General features: G+C 40.6%; 1 protein-coding gene across 17 annotated transcripts in view; it reads left to right on the top strand.

Moving 5' to 3' along the window:
- The window catches only part of ZNF638 (zinc finger protein 638), a 154,040-nt gene that overhangs the window by 47,447 nt on the left and 93,009 nt on the right, over positions 1-13,584 (top strand). For 8 of the 17 annotated variants that reach the window (XM_077959441.1, XM_077959444.1, XM_077959436.1 and 5 more), the window contains exon 1: positions 7,102-7,188. The exons of 1 other annotated variant lie outside the window; for it this stretch is intronic. The gene's annotated coding sequence lies outside the window, so the exon portion shown is untranslated. Of the gene's footprint in view, positions 1-7,101; positions 7,199-13,584 lie in introns of those variants that run through there. 8 more of the 17 variants (XM_077959440.1, XM_077959443.1, XM_077959433.1 and 5 more) reach the window with 1 other exon arrangement.

Raw genomic sequence — 13,584 nt, 5'->3', positions numbered from 1 at the left:
TTCTTTTTCCTCTCCTTTTTTTTGAGGGGGGTGCTGGGGAGCAGGGCCTTGCTCTTTCACCCAGACTGGAGTGAATGCTGTGATCATAGCTCACTGCAGCCTGGAACTCCTGGGTTCAAGTGATCCTTCTTCCTCAGCCTCCCAAGTAACTGGGACTACAGATAAGCCACCATGCCTGGCTAATTTTTAAGATAATTTTTTGTAAAGATGGGGTCTTGCTATGTTGCCTAGACTGGTCTTGAACTCAGGCCTACCAAAGTACTGGGATTATAATCATGAGCCACTGCACCTGGCCCACCTTATGGGCTTCTGTTTAACGGCTATTTGGATGTTCTCACAACATGGCAGCTGGCTTTCTTGAGGGTAAGTAATCCAGGAGCTAGGAACCGTCAGGCAGAAGCTCTGCTTTTTATGATGTAGCCTTGGAAGTCACATAGCATCACTTCCACCACATTATCTTCGTTAAAAACAATTTACTAAGTCTGACTCACATTCAAGGGAAAGGGAGTTAGGCTCCACCTCTTGAACTGAAGTGTATTAAAGAAATTTATGAACATATTTTAAAACTACCTTAACAAGAAGAGACAAACTGATTTCTGTTTGCCATTGCATTATCTTTGATTAAAACTCAGAAAAATAACTGCTTGTTTTCTTGAGTTTCTGAACGTCTCCATGTATTATGTCTGGTTGCACCTTATAGTCTCCAAAATTTAAGGATCAGTTAGAATCAAGTTTTCTTGATATTTTTGTCCTTTTTCTGGACAGGAAATGACTCTGGGATTTCTCACACTTTTCATCATGGCCCTTTGTCTATTCCAATACTTAGATTTAGTTTCTAAAAACAAAAAGGCCATAGTTGCCCCCAGATCCTATTTATTAGGATACTTGCACTTGAGCTGAAATGGTGATGAGATTCTCTGTGTCATTGAGACAAAGCCCCATTTATGTTAACAAAGTTTGTGATGACTGTTCTGTTTTCTAATCAGGTGTTGAGCTGTGACTGTGCTGAGCAGGCAGAAGCTTAGCTCTGGATAGAGCTGCTCAATGCTTGTTGTCTGGCCAATCAGAAAACAGAGTGGGTGAGGGAAGAAAGTAGGGAATTGTGGAAGAAGATGATGTGCAGTAGGATAGATTTGTTTTCCTTGTCAAGAATATTGACATTTTTAAATAGGAATGAGGATTTATTGAAATAATCCACGTGACTACAAGGCATAAAAACTTGGATATAGTAGACTCTAAGATAAAAAATATTTTTCTGGCCAGTTGCGGTGGCTTACACCTGTAATTCCAGCACTTTGGGAGGCCGAAGTGGGCAGATCACCTGAGGTCGGGAATTTGAGACCAACCTGGCCAACATGGCAAAACCCTGTCTCTACTAAAAAATACAAAAATTAGCTAGGCATGGTGGCTCATGCCTGTAATTCCAGCCACTTAGGAGGCTGAGGTACAAGAATTGCTTGAATCTGGGAGGCAGAGGTTGCAGTGAGCTGAGATCGTGCCACTGTACTCCAGCCTGGGTGACAGAGTAAGACTCTGTCTCCAAAAACAAAAAAGAAATTTTCTTAGGAATGCCATAAACTGGTGAGCATTTTTCAGTTTGTGGATTTCCAGACTCACATCTTATGGTAAAGCTAATTTAGTCCCCTTTCTTCCCACATTTTACATGGAAGAAATCTGAAATCCAGTGAAGTTAGTATCAGTGAAGGAGCTAGAGGGATAACTCTTGGGATCTCTAATCCAGTTTTTTATTCAGTGTTATGCATTGTCTTAAATGGCCTCTAAGGCTTTGTGTGGTCTGCTCCCTTGATAGTTCTTCATCCTCATCTCATCCTTCCTCTTCATTCTTCCTCATCTGAGCTGGCCTTCTTGTTAGTCCTGAAATACATTTTGCCTCAGGGCTTTGGCACTTGATGTTTCTTCTGGTTTGAGAACTCTTCTTCCAGATATCTACGTGTCTTTTCCCTGTCTTCCTTTATATCTCTGCTCAGATATCACCTTATCTGAGATTTCCCTGACTACTCTATCTAAAGCATTCCCCAGTCCCTGCCTCATCATTTCCCCCTAACATAACCCCCTAACATTTCCTGTGATATAGTATTTTAAAAAATTTTACATTACCACATTATATATTTATTATTTATTTCACTAAAATGTAAATTCTATGAAGGCAGGTATTTGATAACTGTTGTATCTTCCAGTTCTTAGAACAGTGACAGAGAGTAAATATTCCATGTAATGTAAGTCAAATTATGTTACTCCTTTGCTCAAAACCTTCTTGTTTTATTCACAGTAAAAAACCAAAGCCTTCAAAATGGCCTATGTTATGGACAGAATTTTGTCCTCCCCAAATTTATATACTGAAGCCCTAACTCCCCATACACCTCAGAATGTGGCTATATTTGGAGATTGGACTTTTAAAGAGGTGATTATGATTAAATGAGGTCATAATGGTGGGGCCCTAATCCAATATGATTAGTGTTCTTATAAGAAGAGGAAGATGCATGTGCATAGAGAAAAGACCATGTGAGGACACAGTGGGAAGGCAGCCAACTGCAAGCCAAGGAGAGAATTGTCAAGAGAAACCAAACCTGTTAATACCGTGACTGTGGACTTGCAGCCTCCAGAATGGAGAGAAATAATTTCTGTTGTCTAAGCCACCGAACTTGTGATTTGTTACAGCAGCCCTAGCACACTAATACAGCAAGTGTTTCCAGCTCCCCTCCACCTCATCTCCCATGTCCTCTCTTAATAATGCTGTTGTGGCCTCTTTGGCCTTTCGGCTTTCTCAAGTACAGCAAGCTGGCATTCACCTCAGAGCTTTTACATTTTACTTTCACTCTTCCTGGAATACTCTTCCTCCTAGATTCTGTACTGCTTATTCACACACTTGTCAGATTTCTGCTCCAATGTTGCCTTCTTAGTGATGCCTTTCTTGACCATCTCATTTCAAATTGCAGCCTCTGTTATGTGTCCTGGTCTTGCTTTGTTTTCCTCCATAGCATTTGTCACCATTTGACATACTATAAATGTACTTGTTAATTGTCTGTCTCCCTGATCAAGGCTGTATGTGCCATGAGGGCAGGAATGAGTGTTGCCTTTTGGTTTGCTACTCCTTGGTGGCTAGAATAGTTCCAGGCACAGAGTGCACCCTCAAGGAATATTTTGTTCTGCGGTATTTTATGTGAGGGTCAGTCAGGTGTGGCCACAAGAGGAGTTCCAGGAGAAGCTCAGGGAAACAAAGTTTACTATGCTCATAGGTCCTAAAAGCAGGAAGCATGCTCTGCCATACAGGGCCACATGAGGAAACACCCAAGTCCATCAGGAGGCAGAAGGGGCAGGAACGAGTGGCAAGAGGAGGAGCCCAGGCTAAGGCCTTTATTGGAGTTTCTCAGGGAAAGGCAAGACAGAGCAGGGTAAACAGCTCAGGACTGGCTAGTTTGAATCATTTCCGCAGGCTCTTAGCTATAGAAGTGGTCTGTAGTTGCCTGGTAACCTGCCCCTGGGACGACTAAGGCAGAGGAATATTGCCTCCTGGGGTATACTGGCCTGATAGAGGAAGATGGCTCTGAATTGGTAGTTTGCATATCAAAGTCAAGCTCCGGCTGAACTTTGCCTTCTCTAAGAATTGGCTAGCCCCAGGAGTGGCAATTTCTCCCCAGCCAGAAAGGTTAATAAGATGTCAAACATCATAATATACAGAAAATAAAAACATAAACAATACATATTTACTGGCTCAGTTAATGAAATGGCCCTGACTCACAGGTAGACAAATAGATCGTTAAACCAGACTGGAAGGGCTGTAAATCCATTTTTATACATGGAAACGCAATAGTTTTTGTTGTTTGCTTTTTAAGGGGAAGATATATTTCAATTATGTGAAAAAGAATGGTTTACTTAACATCTGGAACCTTCATGATTGCCTTTATTCATTTGGAAGAAAATGAAGCTAGATCTACCTCATACCATAAAAATTATGTTAGATTGATTAACATCTAAATGTAAGAAATAAAATTGTGAAGTTGTAAACAAAAGTGAACAATTGTGAACAACTGTGAAGTTTAGATAACTTAGGAGAATTTTGTATAATTTCTGGGTGTGTATGCTTCAAGGGAGTGGGATGAAAAGAAAACTCAGAAGTCATAAATGAAAAGATTGATTTGATTTAATGAACATTTAGTTTATAATAGCAAAAGGTAGAAACAAAATTTCAGTGAGGAGAAACTAATTGCCACATATTTGACAAATACATATATAGTGAGAGCTACCTCTGATAAGAGACAATCACTTCACTAGAAATATGCACAAAGAATATGAAAAGGAGTTATTTTAAATGAAGAAATACACATGACTCCTGCCAAAGCCTGGACACGGGAGCCTGGCTGGGAGCTCACCCTCGGTCCCTCCTTGTGTTGCCAATTTATTAGCAGCAGATAAACCAGTTAAATGGAGACTTAAAAAAAAAAAAAAGAAAAAAGAAGTACACCTGTCTAGTAGATATGAAAAGATGCTCGACAGTGACACACACACACACACACACACACACACACACACACTCATCAGAGTCATTCATTCTTGCAAGAAATATTTGCTGATTTTCTACTATGTATCAAGTATCATTCTCTGTATTGGAAATAAAGCAGTGAAGAAAACAGACAAATATCCCTGACCTCAGGGAGCTTACATTTCTAGTGGAGGAAGATGGAGAAGAAACAAATAAATAAATAATTGGTATATTGGAAGGTGATAAGTGCTGTGCAAATAAATAAAGTCATATAAGGGGCCCACGTAAAGGAAATGAAAGAAATTTCGTAAGTTACTTTGCCTAACTCTAGGGAAATGTTTGAAAATCTAGATGAAATGAATGCTTTTCAAGCAAAATATAAATTACCAAATTCATCGTGGAAGAGAGAGAAATTCTTACCCAACTAAATATCATAAAGTATCAAGAGAAAATTAGAGAAGAACAACTCTCAGAAAAAGCACCAAACAAGATATTTCAAAGGTGAATTATTTCAAACTTTAAAGAACAGATAGAAGTCCAATGATATTTAAAGTATTTCAGGTTTGAGAAAGAAGTGAGTTTGTAGGGAAATGGTTCTTTTCTTTTTCTTTTTTTTTTTTTTTTGAGACAAAGTCTGACTCTGTTGCCCAGGCTGGAGTGCAGTGGCACGATCTCACCTTACTGCAACCTCTGCCTCCTGGGTTCATGTGATTCTCCTGCCTCAGCCTCCCAAGTAGATGGGATTACAGGCACACACCACCAAAGCCAGCTAAGTTTTGTATTTTTAGTAGAGATCGTGTTTCACTATGTTGGTCAGGCTGGTCTCGAACTCCTGACCTCGTGATTCACCCACCTCGGCCTCCCAAAGTGCTGGGATTACAGACATGAGCCACCCTGCCCGACCTATTTTCTTACATATTTAGTGGAAGCGACACTTTGTAGAAACTTTTTGGGAAGTTTTCCTACAACACCTATTAAAATTAAATGTATGTACACACATACACATTTAATCTAGCAGTCCCACTGTGATGATTCTAGCCTTTAGAAATTAAAGCATCATTTGGTAAGTCTTTGTATACAGCAATGTTTGTAGTAGCAGAAAGACTGGAAACAACTTCAGTATTCAACAACAGGTTGAATAATTGCTGAGGCAGCTATACTATGAATATTATATAATTATTTTAAAAAGGATTATATGGTTTACTTGGAGAAATGTCAGTAAGCAGAAAAGTAAATAGCTAATGTGCGAAAAAAGAAGACATTTCCTGTTACATGCAAATAATGTGTTTGTATGACTATGAAGAAATGTGTAGAAGGAAACTTATTAAATGTTAACATGGGTTATTTGGTGTTTAGGGGGCACTTGTTGGCTTTTTCTTTGTTTTTAGTTTGTTGTCCCTAGCAGGATTTTTAGTTTGAAATGAAAATCCGATTAAGATATCTTTTTAAAACGACTTTTCTTTTGAGTCTTTCAAATGCTTGTTTTAATGTGAATAAAAGAAATGCATCTGCTTGAGTGCTAGGTAAAACCGATGTGTGAGACTCAGGGTGGGTGGTGTGATTTGTGTGGTATGCATAAGGCAGGGCTTGTAGCTTTACCAGATTTTGTCCAATGACTGGGTTTTCATATTGGTGTAGTATAGTCACCTTGAGAAGATAAAACATTACATAACACAGTTCTTTAACTTCTGTCATCCCAAGGTTTTTCATGGGTAAAATGAGGATTACGAATACCTACCATACAGATAGGGCTTTTTATTGTTAAATGACAACAGGATTTTCAGAGTGTTAAAGTTTTAGCTGAATAAGCTTTAGTTGAATTCTAATTTACAGTTTTGAGTAGCAATGACACATCATTGCCATAGGGATCAAAAGGTGCAAGGTGACAGGATAAAAGCAGGCAAAATCTTGACCATACAAAGCATTATATTATGTGCTACGCGTGAGTATAACCTGTTATAATATAATGTTATTGTTATTATTATTATTATTTGAGATGGAGTCTCACTCTGTTGCCCAGGCTGGAGTGCAGTGGTGCGATCTCCGCTGACTGCAACCTCGGCCTCCCTGGTTCAAGCAATTCTCCGACCTCAGCACCCCCAGTAGCTAGGATTACAGGCGCGCGCCACCACGCCCGGCTATTTTTTGTGTTTTTAGTAGAGACAGGGTTTCACATTGTTGGCCAGGCTGGTCTTGAACTCCAGACCTCAGATGATCCACCCACCTCGGTCTCCCAAAGTGCTGGGATTACAGGCGTGAGCCACCGCGCCTGGCCATATAATGTTGTTATTGAATGCACAAAATGATCAGGGAAGACTTCATGAAGGAGGTGAAACAATATAGATCTTAAAAGGATGAGCGGTTTGGAGAGGACAGGCACAGAACCAGCAAAGGGGTGGGGACGGCGCTGGAGTTTTTTTTTGTGTTTTTTTTTTTTGCCGCAGGCGCCTTGGCCGCCGCCACGCGGGAGCGCCCCCTTCCGGGAGCCAGCTCCCCCGGGCTCTTCTCGGGCTTCGGGCGAGCGCAGTGCCAGCGGTACGCAGGCGCTGGGAGCCTACGAGGGCTCGCAGGGGCTGGAGAGGCGCGCATGCGTGCACCTCATTGGAGGCGGTAGCTTTTTCGGCGTCGAGACTGGAGGCAGAGTGCTAAACTGTGTGGGGCGCGAATGGGATCCGGCTGTTAGTCGGGTAGGCATAGGTAGGACCGCTGCCCTGTGGGGAGTACGGGGTTGGAAGGCGGAGGCCCGTATCGTGGGGGTCCTGAGCCCTTCCTGCGAGATCCGGGCCGACTATTGTATCTGTGTCGCAGCGGCTCCGCACAAAATGGCGGCGGGCAGACGGCGGGGGCGGGAGGAGGTTGGGGGACCCCCGGGATGGGAAGGGAAGCTGTGCTGTGCTGCCCTGCTCCGTCGTTTGTTCACCTCGCTACCCGGGAGCGCCCGTCCGGGCACCCGTGTAGGACCCTGCCTCGAGAAGAGCTGCCTGACGCCGTTGCACTGGGCCGAGGATCTTGAAGAGCCTTTTGGCGAGGCCGAGGCGGCCCCTTCCCCAGCCGCGCAGGGCCTGCCGAGGCTGCGCCGGGCCTGACAGCCGAGGAAGCGGTGGTGAGGGAGCGCCGAGCAGGGAGGAAGCGTTCCCGTCGGGCCCGAAGAGGCGGTGGAGTTTGAGCCGAGCCCCCTCTGGCCAGCGACATTGTGCAAGAAGCGTGGAGAGAAGAGCGTGTTTGTGTTTGGAGCTGGGGAGGGGGAGTCGGGATGAGGGAGGGAATGTTAGGATCCAGCGGCTTTTGCGGGCCGGCGTTCTGTGCTGCGTAGTGCAGGTATGAAAGCAAAGAAAATGTCACCTCTGTGTGGGAGACTGAGGACTCATACATGGTTGTGATACCTAACAGCATTTCCAAATTTCTCAGAGGAATTGTGAAAACAACGTCAGTGAATTGTTTTCGTGTGATTCTTTGCTTGGGCCCCGTTCTCTTAAAGGGAGGGGGAATGTGTATATCACAGACTGGAATCCTTGAGAACCTTTGAAATAGATCTTTTGTTGTTTGAGGTAATTGGTAATGAGGGATACTTCAGTATTACAAAATCATTAATTGAGCTAGACAGTGAAGGCTACCTGAAGCTAATTTTTCTTAATCTTAAAATTTGCCCTTAGGCGAAGTTTGGGGCGAGGACCAGGAATTGTTGTAGTCTAAAGGAGTCCCGATGAAAAACTTGTCACCAGGATCCAGCGACTTATGTTAAACTACTTTTTCCAACGAGCTTTGGAATTGTGCACACAAAATTTTCTGCGTTTTTCCCTCATTTGTTATAAAGGATTATTTTTTCAGGGATGTTGTGCTTGCTGGTTCAGATTTACAATTAAAAATTGATAACCTGGAAAAAAGGATTGACCAAAAAAAGGTGAAGTTAAGGAAGTTTTCGCAGAAAAACATGTTGATGACATTACTTCAGATAACTAAATTTTGTTAATGATTAGACATTCGAGACTTAGTGGACTTACAGTTACTATCTTTTAAAAAAATTTATTTGACAGCATTTTGTGTTTTATTTTGTACTCCATATTCTGTAATACGTATTTTTAAATAATTAGAGGGCATTCCAGCATGTTAATACACTGAAATATGCTGGGCCATTCCTTCCTTGGGAGTTTATTTGTCTTGGAAGCAAGAAAGGGTAAATATAACAGCTGGAAGAAATCACAAAATCTAATTCGTTTTTATTAACAAGTTTTCATAATATGTTTATGGTCACATACTGTATATTGGTTGTATTTGTTTTGTAATTTTTTTTTGCATTTTGTTTCGGAGGGTGTGTATGGCAGTTACTCTAGTTTAAAAAGGTTTAGGTACTCTAGTTTAAAGTCGTCACTGTACTTGAAGACTATCTTACGGTTTTTCTTGGGTGCTCTTAAGTAGGTGATCTCTGGAAATTTTGTTCTTAGGTAGTGAAAGAAAATGAGACAAGTTGTTTAGTGGAAAGAGAATAGGCTTTGCAATCAGAAGATCTGGAATCAGATCTCTTCCTCAGTATGTGTGAGACTTTGGTAAATTATTTTAGTCTTTCTGAGCTTTTGTTTCCTTATCTCTAAAATGGTGACATTATTACTTCCTGCTTGGGATTTTTGTGAGTGACTGTTAAGCGAGACAGTGTATAGAAAACTCCTATTCCTTGGCAGATACTAGGTGCTTAATGTTAGCTGTTACTTTTATTTCAAAATTTAAGTGCTTAGGCAGCATCATTTGATAGAAAATTATTATCTGTGGGTATTCTAATTAAACGGCTTAAAAGGATTTAGAGTAATATAATTTTGGAGTTGAAAGGCAATCTAATCTAACTTTTATTAAAATGTTTTGTGCTTCTATAAACTTTTTACATGTCTCTCTTGTAGAACTTACAAATATATATTGTAACTATTTATATGATTGTAACGTTAGTCTTTGTATCTTTCCCAGTGCCTGGTATGTATTAGATGCTAAGATGTTGAGTGAGTGAACTCAGCTGATAGTCACTAGAGCCTGGACTCTGAATCATGCTCTTTCCATTGTACCTTAATGTATACTGTTTAAGGTTTGGACTAAATTTGTCCAAATCCTTAATAAAATGCCTTATATACTTAGAAACAGTACTTCCAGTATTGGTACCCAGTAACACAGTTTGGGCTGTTTAGCAAGGAAACAGGCGCTGATGAATGTGGCAATGTAGTGGTTTTAGAGACTCTCCAAATTGAAAGTAATTATGTTTGTGGCTAAAACTAATAAGCCCTCATGTGTATCCAGTTTATCTACTCTTCACTGCTTTAACTTTATTTAGTCTTTTGAAATTTGTGATGGAAAATTAAAAGGGAAGGAAAATAAGTATATAGAAGATGAGAATAATGGAAAGGAAGAAGAGTGAGGAAAAGGTGAGATGTAGAAATAAAACACACAACTATAATAATGGGGGTGAGGGCTGGGTGCGGTGGCTCATGCCTGTAATCCCAGCACTTTGGGAGGCAAGGTGAGCGGATCACGAGGTCAGAAGATCTAGACCGTCCTGGCTAACATGGTGAAATCCCATATCTACTAAAAATAGAAAAAAAAAGCTGGGCATGGTGGCGGGTGCCTGTAGTCCCAGCATCTGGGGAGGCTGAGGGCATGAACCCAGGAGGCAGAGGTTGCAGTGAGCCGAGATTGTGCCCCTGCACTCCAGCCTGGGTGACACAGGCAGACTCTGTCCAAAAACAAAACAAAACAAAAAAACTCCGGTGAGGGTCAATAATAATAAGGGTTTTAAATTGAAAAGAAAGTCCAGGAAACAGAAGTAGGTTTAATGTACATATGTTTTCTTGCTTTGTTTTGTTTTTGAGACAGGATCTCACTCTATCTCGAAGGCCACCATGACTCACTGCAGCCTCTACCTCCTGGGTGCAAGCGATGTTCCTGCCTCAGTCTCCTGAGTAGTTGGGACAACAGGCACACGTCACCACGCTTGGCTAATCTTTTAAAAAAAAATTGTAGAGACAAGGTCTTGCTGTATTGCCCAGGCTGGTCTTGAACTCCTGGACTCAAACCATCCTCCCACCTTGGCTTCCTAAATTGCTGGGATTACAGGTGTGAGCCATTGCGCCTAGCCTGTTTCCTTAATGGTTACCCTGAGAAACATATATTTTGGATTTTTTTTTACTCTTTTGAACCAAAATATGTTTATCGTTCATATCAAGTTTTAAAAAAATTTCTTATCTTATTTCCACAGTCTTTATTTATTAAGCTTTTAGCTAATTTGCCGGTTGTCTCTGCTGAGTATGAGTTGCCAACTTTTAAATATTTTTACCAAAAAAAAACCCAAAAACTATTTTACTATGGAAAATTTTAAACATATGCAAAGTAAAGAGAATGATACTAATTCATTCATGTGCCTATCCAGTTTCAGTTATCTAGCTAATGGTCAGTCTTGTTTCATCTCTACTTGCTTATTTTTAAACAAATCCTTCTATCAGTTCAGTATATAGTTCAGAATTTTCTCTAGAGTGTTTAGGAAAAAACATGCGTGTTACACCTAAAACAATAACAGTTACTATGAGTAATTAATTTTGATATCAGATATTCAGACAGATACCAGATTTCCCGAGTTATCTCACTACCTCCCACCCCCATGCATATGTGGTAAAGGTTGTTGGAGTAAGGATCCAACTAATGTTCATAATTGGTTACGATTGATAACTCTCAAGTCTATAAACTCCTCACCTACCTTTTCTTACAGTTTACTTGTTGAAGAAAAACTTTGCTTTTTATACATTATTAGATAATCCTTTGCTTCATCAGCATCTGAATTCATGAATTTTGATGTGGCTTTAAAAATTTACTTGATAAGGCTGGGCATGGTGGCTCATGCCTGTAATTCCAGCACTTCGGGAGGCCGAGGCAGGCGGATCACCTGAGGTCAGGAGTTTAAGACCAGCCTGACCAACATGGAGAAACCCCATCTCTACTAAAAATACAAAATTAGCTGTGGTGGTGGCGCATGCCTGTAATCCCAGCTACTCTGGAGGCTAAGGTAGGAGAATCGCTTGAACACAGGAGACGGAGGTTGCAGTGAGCCGAGATTGCTCCATTGTACTCCAGCCTGGGCAACAAGAGCGAAATTCCGTCACAAAAAAAAAAGTACTTGATAAACAAATTTCTAGATCTCAGTATAGGAAATACTGAAAGAAAGGTGAACATAAGCAATTAACTCCTGTTTCTAATATAATTTTCAAAAATTACTCGTCTTACTAAAGGGAAGAAACACCTATTTTCTTAAGTAAAGCATTTTGTTTACTGTTTAGCATTTTTTGAGCACCTCGTTGCATGTCAGGATTTACAATTTTAATTAATCTTCACAGCAGCATTCCGAATGGGTACTGTTGTTTCATTTTCACAGGATGAAACAGGCTTGGATTAACCAGCTTGCTCTGGGTAACATTGTTAGCAAGCAGCAGGACCAGAGTTATTTCACAGGATGAAGCAGGCTTGGATTAACCAACTTGCTCAGAGTAACGTTGTTAGCAAGCAGCAGGACCAGAGTTAAAACACTGAATGTAGGGTCTAAGTTCTTAAACACTATGCTGTACTACCTCTCTAAAGCTGAATTAATAGTGTTAAATTTTACTTATGGGAGTTAACTAATTTTGCATGAAGTCATTCACTGGCACCCCTCCTAGCAGGGTGGGTATCTTCAGATCAGTGGACATTTCCCCAAAGATTAGATTATTACGGATTGCATAATAGGCTGACTAACAGTCAATAGTTAGGAAGTGAACATGATGTAGACAAGAAGGGCCAAATCCAAAAATGTGTTTAAGGCTGATGCTCTTTATTATACTGCAAGTTTTCTGCCTCTTGCTATATTGCTTATAGTTTTTTCTTTTTTTTGCTTTGTATACAATAATATAACATAGTCCAATGTTAGACATGAAATATTGGGTCATTCACTATATTTGAATGAATTTAAGTGCCAGGTGACAGGGGAGTTCCCTGTCTCCTCCATACATGTTTTTTTCCTGAAAAGTTTGACATTAAGTTGCATATATTGTGGTCCTTTATCCCTAAATACTTTAGCGTGTATTTCCTAAAAATATTTTCTTTCATAGTCATCATAGTTACTAACTTCAGTAAATTTCACATTTATAAAATCTTTTTTTTAAATTTTTTTGAGTCAGTGTCTGGCTCTGTCACCCAGGCTGGAGTCCAGTGGGTGATCTCGGCTCACTGCGGTCTCTGCCTTCTGGGCTCAAGCGATCCTCCCAAGTGGCTGGGAGTACTGGCTCAGGCGCGCACCGTCATGCCTGACTACTTTTTATTTTTTTGTAGAGATGGGGTTTCGCCATGTTGCTCAGACTGGTCTCGAACTCCTGAGCTTAAGCCTTCCACCTGTCTGGGCCTCCCAAAGTAGTAAGATTACATGCGTGAGTCACGGCATAGCCTATAAAATTAATCAATCTACTGTTTGTATTCTGGTTTTTGTCAATTGACCCAATAATGTTTTTTATAGCAGTTTTTCTTCCCCTTCCAGTACAGGACTAAACTAAGATCAGATGTTGCATTTAGTTATGTCTTTTTAATCTTCTTTAATCTGGAACATTTCCGTAGTGTGCCTTTATCTTTTGTGAAGTTGACATTTTTGAAGAATACAATCTGCTTTGCTTTTCTCTTTAATAGAGCATTTCTCATTTTGGATTTATCTGATGTTTCCTCTTGATTAGATGTAGATTATATGTCCCTGGGCAGAAAAATCACATAACTAATGCTATGTCCCCAGGATATCAGATCTGGAGATTCACCGTTTCTATTTGCCCTTCATGCATGATACTGTGTGTGAGCATATGTTTTGGTTAAAGTGCTTGTTTCCCCCCACTCTCCCTGGAATCAATCTGTGGAGAGACATTTTAAGACCATGCAAATATCCTACTCATCAGAATTTACCTCTGTAATACCCACTCATGATTCTTACCCGAACCATTCTTTACTATGGTGATTGCAAAATGATTTTCTACTCCCATTGTTATTCTACATTTACTAGTAGGTACTCAGCACTCTATAAGAGCTTCCCTTCTTCCCATTGATTA

This window comes from Macaca mulatta, chromosome 13 (genome assembly GCF_049350105.2).
Source record: "Macaca mulatta isolate MMU2019108-1 chromosome 13, T2T-MMU8v2.0, whole genome shotgun sequence".
Taxonomy (NCBI): domain Eukaryota; kingdom Metazoa; phylum Chordata; class Mammalia; order Primates; family Cercopithecidae; genus Macaca; species Macaca mulatta.
Note: the sequence above shows the minus strand (reverse complement) of the source record. Positions and strands in the feature narration are given on the sequence as shown.